Genomic DNA, 17,396 nt, shown 5'->3' with positions numbered 1-17,396 from the left:
TTCTTACCAACACCAAGATCTTTCTTACTGGGGCAGGATCTTGGGAAATAATTATCTACGGAAAATCGTAGCTGTTCTTTGAGATTTTCTTGAAGAAAGGGCAAACTAATTTCCAGTCTTAGTTACATACCTGGTCCATATGGGGGCTCTCAGGGCAGCTTTCATAGCATTGGTTTGGGCTACTTCGAATTTTTTCCACTGTTATTGTGATTGGCTTGAGTGCAGGTGCGGCATAGTCGATCACTGATCTGACTGCCTGTACATAGCATGTGCGAAGGACATGCAGATTGACTCCTCCAGAGAGGGAGGTTAGCGTACATATCTTTTGTATTCAGAGACTGTGACATGAAGTTTCACTCTTCTCTGAGACAGATTTTAGTCCAGGAGAGCAGGTTGCCTTTTACCTTTTTGTCGATGAGGCAGCAGAGGCTTTCAAAGGCTTTCTCGAGATCCAGGAATATAAGCATTCCAGGTCTGTCATTCTAGTGAGGTAAAAGTTGAAATACATTCCACTGTGCCGCCAACTCTACTATAGGCATACATGTCCTGGTGCTGTTTAGGCATCTTCCATTCAGTTCTGTTGAGTGCCATTCTGTCAGCCGTCTTGACTGCACAGCTTTGGAGAGATGGGCCTTGGATTATCTGGACCTTTGAGTATTGGGAGCGGCACCATGTCTGCCCTATTCCATGCTGTAGGTCTAGTTTGAGAAGTCCAGGCTAAAATAATTAAACTAAGGCATGCAGCGTCTCCCTCTTGGCCGATGTTTCTAATAATTTTATAGGTTATTTTGTCTCCCGGGGATGTATCTTTGGAGTTTTTCTTAGCCCGATTGAGCTCATCCAGAGTGAAAGGGGTATTAATATCAGAGACTTCTGACCATGCTGTAAGGATTCTATGCCACCTATCGTCCTCTAATCCTGTCTGCACTGCTAGTACATCTGGAGGAAGCTGGTTACTGGCTGCTTTTTCTGCAAATTTGGTTGTTAGTACTTCGGCTTCTTGTTTCTTAGGGTGTGGGGCTTTAGGTGCATTATTTACTTTGACACTGGATTTGCTGCTACACCTCTCGGAGAGGTGTTTTCATTCACATGTGAACACCATTCCAGCCACTTTTGTTCTTTGATTATCCAGGTCTCTTGATGCACGTTCCTTGACTTCACAACGTAAGGTCTTGTTGCGGTCACTTGTTGCTTTTTGTATAGCTTCCTTGTGCTGTTGAGTCTTAGTTCTGTTACATATTCTTATTTAAGGAATATTCACATTTATATAACTATATAATTATACACACCTTCATGCAAGAATAAAACATATGTTTATATATTTTTATAATATATCGTGAGAGTTGGCAACAGTGGGGACAGGAGCGGGGATTACTAGTCAGGTATTAGACCTGTGATATTAGTCAACTTCCTGCTAGAGTACAGGACCTAGATTCAGGAAGCTCTGTGTATTTCTTCGTAAGTGTGTTTGCTACGAAGGTTCCTAAGTGTGCCCTAAGAAGATGCTTAGGTGCAATTCAATAACGTCCACTTAGGAAGAAATTTGTTGGTTCACCTGCGTGCCGATAGAGTTCACTACTGTGTTTCGTTTGGCCAATCAGAGAGCACTAACATTCTTCATATTGAAGATTTAGCGCTGGCTTATCGGAGCTCTACTGCCTCCTATTTACGTCGAATTTTCTTATAAAATTAGTATATTTCGAAGTAAAACAATGTTTTTTCAACTTCTACAGCCAGCACCGACATTGTAGTAAACAAATGTTACATTTGTTGTTTACCTACGTAATTCTAAGAGATACTGTGTAGCTGTCCTTGTTGCTCGGAAGATACGCTGACAATTATTGTATATATTTACTGAATTTACCCAAGAGCCACTAACTATCTAGTGGCCTCGAAGAGGACAAAGCCGGCGGCTTGTTAAAGGGTCCGCCAATTGTCTTAAGAATATTTTTTAGCTGGAATTTGGCATTTACGGCTTCAGCGGGTAGGCGGTTCCATGGGTTTATAGCCCTCTTGGTGGGAAAAAAAACATCTGTTTTCAGTCCTACTTGAGAGAACATACTCTCCAACACTATATCTGTGATTGCCCTGTTATCAGTGACTTCATACCAAATGGTATGAGGTATTTTGAGCTCTGTAATTACTTCATACACTCAGGAATATTGGAAGATATTCTTGTGCTGCACCCAGATTTTGCCAGTGGAGGCTAATAGATCAGCATTAAGTATTTTGTTCTCTCCTAAGTCCATGTATGACTGGCCATCCTGTGAAGTAAGTAAGTAATTATCAAAAGAAGGCACCAAACCGGGAAGGCTATGTAGCACCATCAATGCGCAAAATAATCAGAGGGCGCTAAATATCACCAAGGATGCCAATACGAGAACAAAAACGCATAAGGCGAACGATATCAAAAGTATCCGAGTCACCAAGAATTCAATTGAGGGACAGGTGACCGCGAGGGGCGGTCGGAAAGCAAGACACACGCTCGTCCTGGAAGTCAGGACATTCAAGAAGGACATGCACGACCGTAAGAGGGACAATGCAACTAGGACAATAAGGAGCAGGGCGGCGCTCCATCAAGTGACCATGGGTTAAGCGAGTATGGCCAATACGCAACCTCGCCAGAGCTGTTTCCCACCGCCGGTTACTGTGGAAGGAGGACGGCCACGAGGAAACACAACATTTCAGAGTACGTAGTTTGTTACCAGTAACAGACGACCAAGAAGCCTGCCAACGGGTAAGGACGGAGGATTGGATAACCGGGTAAAAGTCGGAATATGGAATACCTTTACGAGAGATGGGACAAGAGCGGACAGCTTCCTTGGCGGCAGATCCGCACGCTCATTTAAAGACACACCAATATGGCTGGGAACCCAACAAAACTCAACCGACTTAAATTTACTGTGAACAAGAAACAGCCAATGCTGGATCTCGACAACTACTGGATGAACCGGATTCAAGGACCCGAGAGCCATGAGGGCACTACGAGAGTCAACAACAACTACAAAAGAAGACTGACAACGAGAAAGCAGGAGACGAAGAGCATAGAGAATAGCATAAAGCTCTGCTGTAAAGATGCTAGTCTCCGGAGGTAAGCGACACATATAAGTGCGATCAGGAAAAACAACAGAGTAGCCAACACCATCCGCAGACTTAGACCCATCAGTGTAGACAGAAACGGAGCGGGAGTGAGAAGAAAAGTGCTCGAGGAAAAGGCGTTTTAGAACCGTAGGAGGGGAAAAAGCTTTAGTGATACGGGTCAAGGATGTACAAAACCGTGGAAGAGGGACTCTCCACGGGGGCAAAAAAGGAACAACACGAGGAGAAACATCAGAAATACGAACGGAAAGATAATCCTGTAGGCGAGATAACCGGACAGAAAGAGGGAGGTGGTGAAGAGGAACAGGAACCGCAGGAGGGGTAAAAGTTAAAGCACGACAGAGGCGAGAGGAAGGATGTTGCAAGGACCGCGCAAGATAGCGATGACAGTAGCGATCACGGCGGTCCTGGAGAGACAGGAAGCCAGTGTCAACATACAAGCTAAGGATGGGAGTCGAACGAAAGGCACCAGAACTGAGGCACAACCCAGTATGGTGCAAAGCATCAAGACGGCGAAGAGTAGAAGGAGAAGCAGACTAGTAAGCAGGGCAACCATAATCGAGCTTAGACAGGACGAGAGAGGAATGTAAAGCAAGGAGAGTGCGCCTATCTGCCCCCCAAGAAGTATGGGACAAGACCCGAAGGAGGGTAAGGGCCTTAAGCACTCAACACGGAGGTAAAAGATATGGGGAGACCAAGACAAACGAGTGTCAAGGAATAACCCCAAAAGCTTCGCAGAATCTTTGTATTCAAAGGGATGACCATAAAGTGACAGAGGGACGAAGAACGACCCGTTTCCGCGTAAAAATCATGGCACAAGTCTTAGAAGTAGAGAACTTGAAGCCATGATCGGTGGCCCAAGAGGACACGGCATCAATTGCAAGTTGAAGCCGGCGCTGAAGGAGAGGCGAATCATCCCCCTGACAGCAAAGGGTAAGATCATCGACATAGAGAGCGGAGAAGACACCAGAAGGAAGAGAGGAAAGAAGACCATTGAGGGCAACCAGAAAAAGAGTAGTCCTCAGAACACTACCCTGGGGCACACCTTCGTATTGCCGAAATGAGGCAGAGAGAGCGGTACCAAGGCGCACCCGAAAGGAACGACGAGAGAGGAAGCTGCGGAGAAAGAGAGGGAGATGACCACGAAGGCCAAAAGAATGAAGTTGAGATAGAATATGATATCGCCAAGTGGTGTCGTAAGCCTTTTCCAGGTCAAAAAGGACGGCAACAACGGAGGTCTTCGCAGCAAAAGCAGTACGAATATAGACCTCCAAGTTCACCAGGACATCTGTCGTGCTGCGGCACTTGCGGAAACCAAATTGAGAAGGGGAGAGGAGGTGATGGTGTTCCAGGAACCACATCAGACGAACGTTAACCATACGTTCAAAGAGTTTGCAGACACAACTTGTGAGAGCAATAGGGCGAAAGTCCTTAGGGGAAACCAGAGACCCCGGTTTGCGAACAGGGAGGACAATGGCATCGAGCCAGTCCTCAGGGACTGATGACGACTCCCAGATCCGATTATACAGACTCAGTAAATACTGAGACGTGCTCGGAGGGAGATGGCGAAGCATCTCATAATGAATACCATCGGACCTCGCCGCCGTAGAACCGCAGAGGGCCAGGGCAGAACGAAGTTCAGAGAGAGAAAAGGGATCATTATAGGGAAGCTGAAGATAAGTGCAGAAATCTAAAGGACGAGACTCAAGGACAGGTTTACGAAGAAGGAAAGATTGGGGAAGATGAAGACCAGAGCTAACAGAAGAAAAGTGGGAACCCAGTTCGGAAGCGACCTGCAACGGGTCCGCCACAAGAGTATCATGGAGGTGAAGGACCGGTGAAACATCGGGAACGAACTTACCCGCTATCTTGCGGATACGCTTCCAGATCTGGGCCAGAGGGGTTTCGGACGTAATTGTTGAGACATAAGATGCCCAACATTCACGTTTAGCCGTGCGGATGGCCCTACGGGCCACCGCACTCGCTTTCCGAAAGAAAAGAAAAGAATCGGTCGTCTGCCTACGGCGGTGCCTCTTCCAGGCTGCACGCTTACAGCGGACAGCCCGAGCACAGTCCGCATTCCACCAGGGAACGCACTTCCGTGGACCCCGAGAGGAAGAGCGAGGAATAGAGCGGAGGGCAGCGTTGAAGACAGTGTCATGAAAAAGGAGGAGAGCGCGAGAGAGAGGCAGAAGGGAGAGGTCAGCGAGAGCAACACTGAGGGTAAATAGGGTCCAGTCTGCCTTAGCAAACTGCCACCAAGGGAAAGAGAGGGAAGGGCGAAAAGAGAAAAAGCAAACAAGGATGGGGAAATGATCACTTCCATGGAGGTCATCAAGAACCTGCCACGTGAAATCTAAGTAAAGAGAAGAAGAGCAGAGAGAAAGATCAAGACAAGAAAGGGTGCGAGTCCGAGAGTCCAAATGAGTGGGCTCACCAGAATTCAGAAGAGACAGGGAAGAAGAGAGGAGAAACGGCTCAAGGAGGCGACCCCGGGTATTCGTCAGAACGTCACCCCAAAGAGAATGACGACAATTGAAGTCACCCAGCAGGAGCACAGGCTCCGGCAAGGAGTCTAGGAGGTGTTTCAAATCAGGAAGAGAGAGCGGGACACTCTGGGGGAGATAAATGGAACAAACTGTGTACCATTTCCCCACAGAGATACGAGCAGCAGAACAATGGAGAGGCGAAGGAAAAATAAAGGAACAAAGGGAACATCAGCACGAATCAAGAGAGCAGAAGAATTAGAAGCCCCAGCAATGGCTGGGTGGGGGGGGAGAGAAAGGAATAGCCACGAAGACGACCAGGACGAGCACCAAGCATCGGCTCCTGGAGACAGACACAAAGGGGCGAAAACCGCGAAATCAAAAGTTGGAGTTCGAGGAAATTGGCGTAATAACCTCGAACGTTCCATTGAAGAATGGACAACGACGAGAAGAGAAAGGACAAAAACAGAGAACAAGGAAGAAACAAAGGCGAAAGAGCAACAGAGCACGTTAAAGAATATCAGGGTCGGGATCAGGGTCAGCAAAGTCAGGGTTAGGGGGCATGGGTAAACTGAGCAAAGACGGAGGGAAGGAAACGGGAGAACAGATCAGAGGTGGGCGGGCAGGGTCCGGAGGAGGAGGAGGAGGAGGAAGAGGAGGAGACAACGGAGAGGAGCAGTCAAGGACAGCAGCAGGAGGAGGGGGAGTAGAAAGAGGGGAGCGCACCCCAGCAAGAGCAGCAACCGAAAGGGAAGCAGGGGCCAAAGAAACCTCCATAGCAGGAACAGGGGGCGCAAGCACTGAAACGGGAGGGGAAGAAGCAACAGAGCCAGAAGGAGGAGCTGAGGAAGAAAGCAAAGCCTTCTTACCCGCCGGGGAAGAGGAAGGAGAGGAGCCAGGCTTACGCTTCTGACTTAGAGACCGGTGTCCCAGCAACTACGTACCGGGCAACGGATTCCAGTGTCTCAACAGGAGAAGCCGAACGAGAGCACACACGACGGCCGTTAGGAGAGCGATGGACATCCGCCCGCACCGACAGGCGGTGGGGAGAGCCGATAGATGGAGGAAGAGGATGGGAAGGAGGATCGGAGGGGGACGAGGAAGAAGACACAGAAGACACGACAGACCGGGTAGAAGGAAGGGGAACCCCAGACAGAGGACAAGGAGGAGGATCCTTCGGGAGAGAACCCAAAGGAACAGAGGAGGGGGCAGTGGGCGCATCAGGGTCCAAGGCCCGGAAATGGTTGAGAGTCTGAGGAAGGCGGGAAGGACGAGGAGAGGAAGAGCGCAACACGCGAGCATAAGAGATAGTAGCATAAAGCGGGAGCCGGCGAACCTGGCGCCTCGCCTCAGGAAAAGATAAACGCTCCTGGTGCTTCAGGTTGAGGACGGCTGCCTCAAGCTTGTAATGGACACACGCACGGGAGAAGGTAGGATGGGCCTCACCGCAGTTGAGGCAACGAGCCTGGGGAGAAGTGCACTCCGACTTAGAGTGACCTTCGCCACCACACAAAGGACAGAGAGAGACAGTCCCGGAGCAGCGGAGGGTACCATGCCCAAACCTCCAGCACTTGTTGCAGAGCCGAGGAGAAGGAATGTACTCCTGGACAGAGCACCTGGCACCAGCAAGAATGACAGAGGGTGGAAGGGTCCTACCATCAAAGGTAATCTTCACAACCCGGAGGGGTTGACGGCGACTACCACGAGGGGGACGAGTAAACGTGTCCACCTGGAGAATAGAATGGCCCTGGGCAGCGAGGATATGTCGAATATCGTCGTGGCAGTCGCGCAGGTCCCGAACACCGGTCGCAACATGGGGCGGGAGCAAAATTGTGCCAACACTGGCATTCAACTGAGCGTTCTTCGAGACCCGAACGGGGGTCTCGCCAAGGCAGGATAAGGCAGCCAAGCGGGAAGCAGCATCCTGAGAAGGAGCAGCAACGACACGTGTACCGAGACGAGTGGGGTTGAAAGTAATGGAGGCATCCACGGAATCAATGAGATGTCGATGGAGGGAGAAATCGTCAGGAGGCGCAGAATCAAGAGGGAGGAGATCAAAATATTTGGCCCACGAAGCGGGACCAAACAAGGCTTGATAGGTAGCAGAACTGGAAGGAATCAAGCGAGGGCGGCCGTGACGAGGACGGCGGTGAGAACCCCCAGAGAGAGAGGGGTTAAAAGGCGCAGTAGTTACAACTAGAGAAGGAGCCGCGCCAGGGGACGAGGTAGTCACCACTGGGGGCTTGGGGCTCGACCCAACCACAGAGGAGGGAGGGGAGCCAGGGGAAGGAGTCAGAGAGGCCAAAGGAGGAGCAAGGTCGGGGCCCAATGCAGCGGAGGCTACAGAGCCCGGTCTTCCAATACGGACCGACTCGGGGGCTTGGTCGCCCACCCCACGAGCCTGAGAAGGTAAGCCAGAAGCAGCCGAAACAGGGGTTATCATCTTGACGAAAAGAAGAATTCATTCACGAATGTGCCCCCCCACACCCACCATGGAGCCACAATTAGAGGCAGGACACTCAACAAGAAGCTATCGCCGATCTTGCCGGGGCCTCCTAGGGGTGCGTCGTGAGTATACGCCCCACAAACGCCACCTCAAGAAACCGACAGTCCATCGAGATCGGGTTCAGTGGCGAAAGGGGGATTGACAATAAAAGGTTCCCCTCGCTCTCGACGTCGGGTACTACAGTTCTTCGGGTGCAAGAGTATGCCTTCTCAAGCACCCGGGCGTCAAAATAGAAGAAGTCCAAGGGAAGAACCAGAACGAGCAAAAGGTCGGCAGGAAACGGCAAGCAGATAGGAGAAGAGGGGGGAGAAAAACGAAACAGAAGGAAAAGGAAAAGATGCCCAGCAGAATTGGAGAGGACGGCAGCAGGAGCACAAGGCTAGAAAAGGACAGAGGACTGTCCCAAGGAGCATCATACTCCGGCAGCCGCCCACGAAGCCCCCACACGGCGACAACGAGCTGAGCGGGGAGGGGGTGTGGTAGCTTGCAAAAAAACCTTCCATGGCAATTAAAAAAAAAAACATTAACTAGCAAACGGGGTGGTAATATCTTATCTATTCTCCTTCCCATTGCCGTTAATCTGTTGTCGCGTTTATTTACCAAATGAGAGAGTATTATTTAGTCCCGCGGAAAATAATGGACGAGCGAGTGCCGTCCCCTTTGCCAACAGTGCCAGAGATACCGATGCCAAAGCCCCCGCAACAGACGACTGAGCACGCCCAGCCCGAAAGATCTAATCCTACTGTAACGCATCTGATAAATCTGAGATTAAAAGCGATACATCACGAATATGCAAGGGCACTTTTAAAATATTTCAACGAGAGTGGGCTCGTCAAATGGGACGTTAATGGCAATATAATGAGTCCAGTGGCTGGTTTGCATATAATTAATGATATTATATATGGGATGACAGTCCACAATGCTTTATTTGCCCCTACTAAACTACCTCTAACAAAATTATTTTTTAATGTGGCTTCAATCCCTATGGATCTATTTAGAAACGCCGCGACTCGCAGACATGTTAACGATGAGGGAATTAACAGGATACAGGGCGTGCCTGGCTCGACCTCTGACCTCCCCCCTAAGCGGATCAAGGTCGGTGGTCGCGGGGATCGGGTCGCCCCCTCGTGGTTGGCATATTAAAATCAAATTACGGCGATTTGAGCATTTATTCATTGCCCACCCGTGACCTGGTACTGTCGCCAGAATGGACACTCACATCATATACGTGACCAACGTTGCCCATGCAGATCTGTACAACATTCCCAGCTCTTTTTCAAATCGCTTGTATAAGGAATTAAATTTGAATCCCAAGCGCGCCTATGAAATGTGTTTACAGAAATTATTGCTCCCCACATCTCATTACGTGATTATGAAAGACGATCTAGAGAGTTATGTGAGGGTTGGTTTAATATGTACCAATGTACAAATGACGGGCTTTAAACACACCTATTCGAAGTTTTTACTGAAAAACAACATTTTGGCAAGAAGCATAAAGGAAATTAATAATGCAATTAACAATGAAATAGCCAATATATTGTCAAGCAAGGATTTGAGCTTTATAGATAAAGCTTATAAAAAGCTGTATCCAAAATACGGGACGACGTATATAAAATACAATTCAAGCTATAATCACAATAAATTTAATGCCGTATACAGCGATGCCATAATGTCGCAGTTCCAAAGACCAGGTGAAGAGGTATATAATATGGTTTGCCGAATTTCGCTATCGTTCGGGCGTGCGATCGGGAAGGTAAAAGGCGCAGACACAGGCGAGGATTATGTCATATATATAATCAGGGGTATAAAATATGAGACCGGCAAGGAAACTGATTTATGTGTCTACCCACCGCAGCCGAGAGGAATGATGGATAATTTGTGTATTTATTGCGACAAAATTATGCCTACGAGTTATGGTGATCAGTTGGTCAATATACTGGACGTTGTCTCTTTAAATGGGAGTGACGGTGGCAATAAGAAGTTATATAAACCTCTGAACACTTCAATTGTCGACAGTGTGAGCATTACAATGACCGATCAAGAAGGCAATCCTATTTATTTCGATGCGCGAGGCTGCACGATTGCATATAAGGCCGACTTTGGGGGTTATATAGTTGAGCGTTGAAGCTATAATCTTCATTACCTCGCATCTAGTTGCAAAATGCGCGTCGATTTTACCCCGCCGTCGGTGGAGGAGTTATTAATACTCCTAACGCCCCCCGTTTCCAGAGGAGGGGGCGGTTTAGGGGACGTCCGCATTTTTAACAGTACTAGGCGTCATGTGCTAGGGGGTGGGATTTTTAGTTTCATAACTGGACTGGCGAAGCGAGCGGCACCATTCTTGATGAGAACCTTGGCCCCTGCCGCATTGAGTATGGGCCAGGATGTCATGCAAGACATAAACAGCGGCGAACGCACATTGAAACAATCGCTCAAACATAGAGGCCTAGAAACATTAAAACATGTTGGGAAGCAAATTGCGGGCGGGCGGGTCGTTAAGAAAAAAATAAAGAAACAGAAGGATTAAGACAAAAAAAAAAAAAAAGCAAAACAAGAAATTTGTTCAGGAAAGTCGACGGAAGGAAAAATATAATATAATATATGTGTTTGCTTAAAAATTGAATCACTCTCGAAACAACTATTGGCAAGATAGCATGGCGGGGCTACAAGTACCACTGGGGAATTATGCCGCTGCAATAACTGACGCCTTTCCCAAGCCGTTCTCCGCTAGGATGGTAGAGGCTCCTATAGCCTCGCGTCAAACTATTGATGTTTTGCCAGTAAACACTGGGGGCAATAAATTAGAGATAGGTATCTTGAATTTAACATTAAAGGCGTGAATGGCCACTTTCTAGATATGTCGTCATTGGCTTTGGAACTATCGCTAGCAGTAACGGGCGAAGATGGAGCTAGTGCGATTGGGGATACAGAAAATGTAACAATTAGTAATGGTCTATCACAGACTTTATTCAAATCTATAGTAGTGTATTTCAATGAGACTGTGGTCGAAACTAACTCTCTATTCTCATACTGGAGTTATATAAAGCTGCTGACTACTATTTCGGGGTGCGAAGCTGAGAGATATCGGAAACTAGCGCATTTCTTTAAAGGTATTGACCCCAGCAGATTTTCCGACGAATATTTTGCTGCAATGACTGAGGAAAAGGAGCAGCAAATGACTGAGATGAAAACTACGGGTGTGCACACATGCTTTAAATTATTGGCGGATGTTACTACAATTAGCAAATACATTTTGGATAATGTGGATGTGCGCATTCGCCTCGAACTGAACCCGGATAAATGGATTATTCATAGCGAAAGGGATAATGCAAACTTTAAATACCATATTAAGATGGCGAGGTTGTGAATAGATTGCATAATACCATACCCGGCCGGCTTAACGGCCATTAATAAGGCATTGATAAAAAATAACACCCCGATAACATATACGTTTAACAAAACTCTATTAAAGACTTATATACTGGGCACAGGATAGCGGACAATTACAATGGATCAGCCCTGGGGAACTGTAGTTCCTGAGCGTTTATACATGATTATCGTAGATATGGAGGCAATGTCAGGAGGCTATGCCCAGACCCGTTATATTTTGAGAATTGTCAGCTCACGAGTGTATTTATAACTCTGAATAGCACTACTTTATTTAATATTGCTTGCACTCTTCCACACAACTGCGCAAAATTATATTATACGACGCTACAAGCTTTAGGTATCGATAATGCCCACACGCTATCCTATGACGCATTTGTTCCCGGTGGCACTATACTGGCTTTCAATTTACAGCCCGAAACTATAAAGGACGCAATGCCCCTGGAAGTGTCTGGTAACCTGAGAATTAGTCTAGAATTTAAAATACCTGTGGTGGTAAATAAAGTCATTTTGCTTTATGGTGGCACCACTGGCATCCTGAAAATTAATGCGGAACGCCGAATAGTCTGTGATACGAGAGCGTAAAGCTATGAATTGTCTTGAAATTAACGAAGCGCTGAACGGGGTGTTGGGTCGGGAGGTGCAATATCTGGGATGTTATCTCGCCAATGATGCAAGAAAAATTTTGAAAAAGATCTATGACCATCCTGTGGTATTTATAATTAATACACTAGACGCAGCATCTGCAGATACAATGGGTCATTGGGTTACATTTTGTATAGCCAAAGCAATGACTAAGACGGAAATTGTCATACTGGATAGTTTTGGAAACCCGAGAATTGAAACGTATTCGAAATATTTTAAGGTTATATTGAATAGCTTTGAAAAATATGATTTGCACATATTCAATGACAGAATACAGCAGTTGGAAACTTATTACTGCGGGAACTATGCGTTATACTTCACCTACTATTTATCCCATCTAGGGGTGGGAAAAGTGCTTCGGAAATTTGCGCAGGATTTTAAATATGAACAACACAGCAAAAATGACGCTTTGGTTGTGAAATTTACGTATGATAACCTGAATATGCCGCTCTGTCAAACAACATTTTGCCTGAGAGATGATTCCCAGGAGACGTGCAATAACCTGTGTGAGCAAGTGACCTAGCTTGCCTGATGGGGGGGGGGAGGTAGAGGTTTTTAGGGGTATATATATAAGCCCAGTCCTAAGGCCCATTGAGTTAACTTGCCCACCGACGAACGCCCTTGGTCCTGGTCATCATTAGAAGCCCACAAGCGAAGTTTTTGAAAATGGAATTTGCCCGTGGTGAGTTTTTTTTTATTTTTTTTTTTTTTTAACAATCTCTGAAATAGGTGGGAACGTGTGTGTGTTTGTTTATGTTTCTTGTTGGTGAATATAAATTTTATTAATGATTTTTTTTTTATTTGCAGAATTGTTGAACGGCTGCTCAAAAATTGAGGTGACTGGTGGGATCAATTTCAACTTTGGGACTGCTCTCATCCTGCCAGCTGGGGTGACATCCCATGATGTAGTGGATATATTGAAGAGTAGTGGTGTTGCCAATGTTCGGCCGATGTGTCAAGCCCCCAAAATTTCATAAACTGCACCTACGACCTCGCCTGAGACTACGAAGATGCCGGGGCCAGTGCCAGATGTCGTTGTGGCCACTATGCACCCCAAGCCGACCGTGCCCATGCCCCTGCCTGAGACGCGGCCGGCGCCAGAGTCCCGCCCCGCTGCCCGCTTTGTTGTTGGCTCTATGGATTCGCCGGTGGTAGCAATGACTGCGGTGCCGACCCCGGCGGCGCCAGGGCCATTCCCAACAACGGCAAAAAACAACAAGAACTGCAACAACTACAACGGCAGCAACAACAACAACAGAGCCCAAAGCTAAGAAGGCGGCGAGGAGTGGAGAGATGGCTCTAAAAACGAAAGCAACAACAGAGCCCAAAGCTAAGAAGGTGGCGAAGAGTGGAGAGAGAGCCCTAAAAACGAAAGCTTCGACAGCGCCTTTGATGAAGGACATTGCAAAGCCAACAAGTCGCCCTGCAAAAGAGTGTAAAATCACCTGGGAATGGCCTGCACAGGGACCCGCACCGGGGCCCTGTCGGACTAGGCTATCTATGCGAGGCCGACGCAAGAGGACGTCGACGACGACCCCATATGATAAGAGGTCGAGCAACCGCGAGGCTTCCCCCCAGCCATCTACCTCGGGATATGTACCTGGAACAAGACGCCCCAACCCGCCTCTCCCAGCGACCCGCCCGTGGGAGGCAGTTACCCACATTAGCGAGAGTGAAGACGAGGATGTCTGACAGACCCCCTAGAAATTGGTGACGGTGTGCCGCGTATCCCCTATGGCACCTAAGACAAGAGCTGAACGCGGAGGACATATTGTCTTCACAGACCTTAAACGCCGCGGTGGAACTCTTTAGTGAAAATCAATCTTTAGCCATGGAAGAGTTGGGCCTGGCTACGATTGACATGTTTACAACACAGTTCGAGCCGGTGGAGGGATTCGATGATGAGGTCTCGGACCTCTTCGAGTGTGGGCAGAGAAAATTCTATGAGCCCGACTATGTAGAGCCCACTCCAACCATGGACTTGGGTACGCCGACCATGCACGAAGCAGCTTTATTGCCCTCGGGCGTCATACGCAAACTTAATTAAATTGAATGTATTGCAGTGTTATATATTATTGCAGTTATGTGTATTGTAATGTTATGTTATGTATTTGTTGTAGTTTTTTGTTAAATAGAAAAGAACTAACGATGAAAATAAATAATGTTTTTAATTTACCGGTGGGGGGATATCTATAATACTGAATGAATGAATGAATGAATGAATGAACGAATGAATTATGTATTTTCTGATGTTTCCTCTTTCCTATGAAAAAAATATTTGATAATGTTCTTTCCTCTGAAATTAAACATAAATACTAGTTTCCATATGTTTGGATGAAAAAAAAACATGAAATAATAATACGTTGTTGTTTCCAGATCTTAATAATAAGCAAACTCCTGATCTTAATAATTAAACTAACCAGTGTTTGGAAATAAAATGGAACTTGCATATATTTTTTTTTCTGTCAATTATTTTAGTTTCCCCCTTGACGAAAACGGGAATGGCCCGCCAGTGAAGATGTTTTCTGTGAAACGGAATCTAGAGAAAATGGAACATATCTGGGGTAACTGATGCAAAAATATAACTCGAGTGTCTCATTTTATTTTTTACCTGATTATTGAAACCTTACCAAATGTAAAGACAAACCCTTTATTTCAGATACACTTCTCAGCAGGAATTAAAAACCCCCAGATATATTGTTTTTACATAAAAAAACACACGCACACATATACTAGTGCCATTAAAATACTCCAAAAAACTGTTATATTCCTTTCACCAGTGTATTTTTTGGTTTGAATCTATTGAACATTAACCCTCTGTACCTTTCATAAGTAGGGACCCCCTTCTTGATGCCTTAGACTCATCTTAAAAGCTCGAGACAAAAAGTGAAAAAACAGGTTAGGATAGGGCACCAGTTCCTCAGGTACACCCTGGGTGGTGGGCCCTGGGGACCCCTGGAGGAACGGACCACCACCCCACCCCGCCAGCCAGTCAGGTGCGCGCCCAGAGCGTCCTGACCCGACCACTTGAAAAGTTTTTTTACGATTTGGCCCGCTGGGGTCAAGTCAGCATGGAAGTGCCCAACCGTTTCTTAAAATTTTTACTCCCCATGTGTCTCCCTTTACACTACGTGTGTGTGGGGTGTGTGTGTGTGTGTGTGTGGGGTGTGTGTGTGTGTTTGTTTTCGATCCCTTGTAACGATTGGGTGTGTGAAGCTTTGACAAACTAGTAAATCTGTGTTGGCACTTATCAACATTGTGTAATTAGAATGGGCCCAACAATCCAATGCATTGCATTTACATGCTTATAATGCAGTGCATTTACATTGCAGTGTTGCATCCTCAACGGTGCTGTTTTCGGCCTCAGTGTAGCATTCTTCCACTACATGCTGCTGCCGGGACTGAAGCAGGTGCTGGGGCTCTTCCTGGATGAGGAACCGGGGCCAGTGTGGTCGTTGGTGCTGCCCATCCTCACCAACCCGTCCTCTTAAAAATAACGTCGCTTTTCGCTCGTATGCGCGCTATGACCAAAAATGGACGTAATTTTAAATGAAATCGGCTCACAAAAGGTATGTCTTGTCCCGTTTTCTGTTTGAGTCCTCTTCCTTACTCAGAAAGGGTAGGAGAGGAAACTTTCTATTAACATTTTTCATGACGTTTTGAAACTTAAGGAGAGTTTCTGAAGTAGCTGAATCTATAACAACAACATCACTTAACTCTTAGAATGTCAGCCCCACTCCCATCCTGACGTTTTATACCAGGAAGAGACGGAAGGCCTTCGTCAGCGATATGAACTGTCGATCAGAGCACTATCCAGATAGAAAGCTTTCTTTCATCGGCACTGACCCGATGAAGGGGACTTTCTTCACTCCTGGTGCCAGTTAAACAGCACCATGTTCCACCGAATCAAGGTTCGGTTCCGAGGAACCTACACCAAGGTCGAGATTCTGGCCCTCTTGATGGTGAACTCTGATGTAGCTTCCGTCGACGTCATCATGGAGGAAAAGGGACTCTAGATTCTGTCCGGCAGTGCTGTAACGCTCCAAGGCCTGTTCAATCCCACAACAATCGCGGCATTAGAGCCAGAAAACCTGATCCTAGTACAACCCCACCACTATGAGTCAGTAAGAAGCACATTCGTCTACCGAGTGAGCGCTCTTATCGCGGAAAGAACGATAGCCTATATCATCCACAGCATCAACCTTCAGAACCAGTCATTGACTGCTGTTTCAGCAAATCTCATCCAGCAGGATGGAAACCTGAGACCCACCCTCAAGTCTCCAGTAGAGGCCACTCTCACGGCTGACAACGACCTTAAATGTTTTGGCGTGGCCTGCACACCCCATCAGATCTCCAGGGAACAATACTGCCGCCTATGTCAATGCTTCAGGTGTTACCAATGCACTCACTACGTCCAGAAATGCAACAGCCAGGTCAGAGATGCAGTATCTGTGCAGGAAACCATGTAGTAGACATCCGTCAATCCCGTGGGGTTATTGAAATGTGCCCTGGGTGTCTGCTTGGGGGCAATGTCTGCTGTGGCTGTTAAGTCCACCCCAAGAACGGCATCACAACCACAGCAAGTGCAGATAAACGCTGAAACGGTTGCGTCCATCATTGGTCGAGACTACCTCTGAAGTCTCTTCCTCCTTCCCACTACAGGAACTGCCAAGCTGAATTGCAATGTTGTCTCCTATGTGAAGACGCCCCACACCACACCATACGATTAGGAGAAGGTAACTTCCCACTTCTGAAATCTAAAAAAAAAAAAAAAAAAAAAAAGCACACTCATCCGAATAACAATGCCTATGTAAGACATACTACCAAACTCCAGATTATTCTTAATTTTTCATAAATAACCCTTTAGACCACTATACGTGCTGTGTGAGATCTCGTCATCAGTATGACCCAGATTTTGCTAGTGGAAGCTAATAGATCAGCCATACATTTCATGTTCTCTCCTGAATCCATGTATGACTGACCTTCCTGTGGGGTGGGATTTGTTGGATGAGCTGGTAGCTGTTTGTTTTTATCTACGCTGTATAACATTTCATACACAATAGGGTAGCAGCACATTATTGTAATAAGCATAGATATATACAGCAAAAATAAACATTATACGAACCGAGTGAATTCGAACTGAAAGTGATTCAGTGCTTAGCTCACGAAAATCAGTGTTATTATTTTGAAAAAATTACTATTTTTTGTAGAAGCAGGTATTTTCTCTCCTGATTCCATGTATTACTAACCATCCTGTGAGACGGGAATATTAG

This window comes from Procambarus clarkii, chromosome 32 (assembly GCF_040958095.1).
Source record: "Procambarus clarkii isolate CNS0578487 chromosome 32, FALCON_Pclarkii_2.0, whole genome shotgun sequence".
Lineage (NCBI taxonomy): Eukaryota > Metazoa > Arthropoda > Malacostraca > Decapoda > Cambaridae > Procambarus > Procambarus clarkii.
This window is presented reverse-complemented; position numbering follows the sequence as displayed.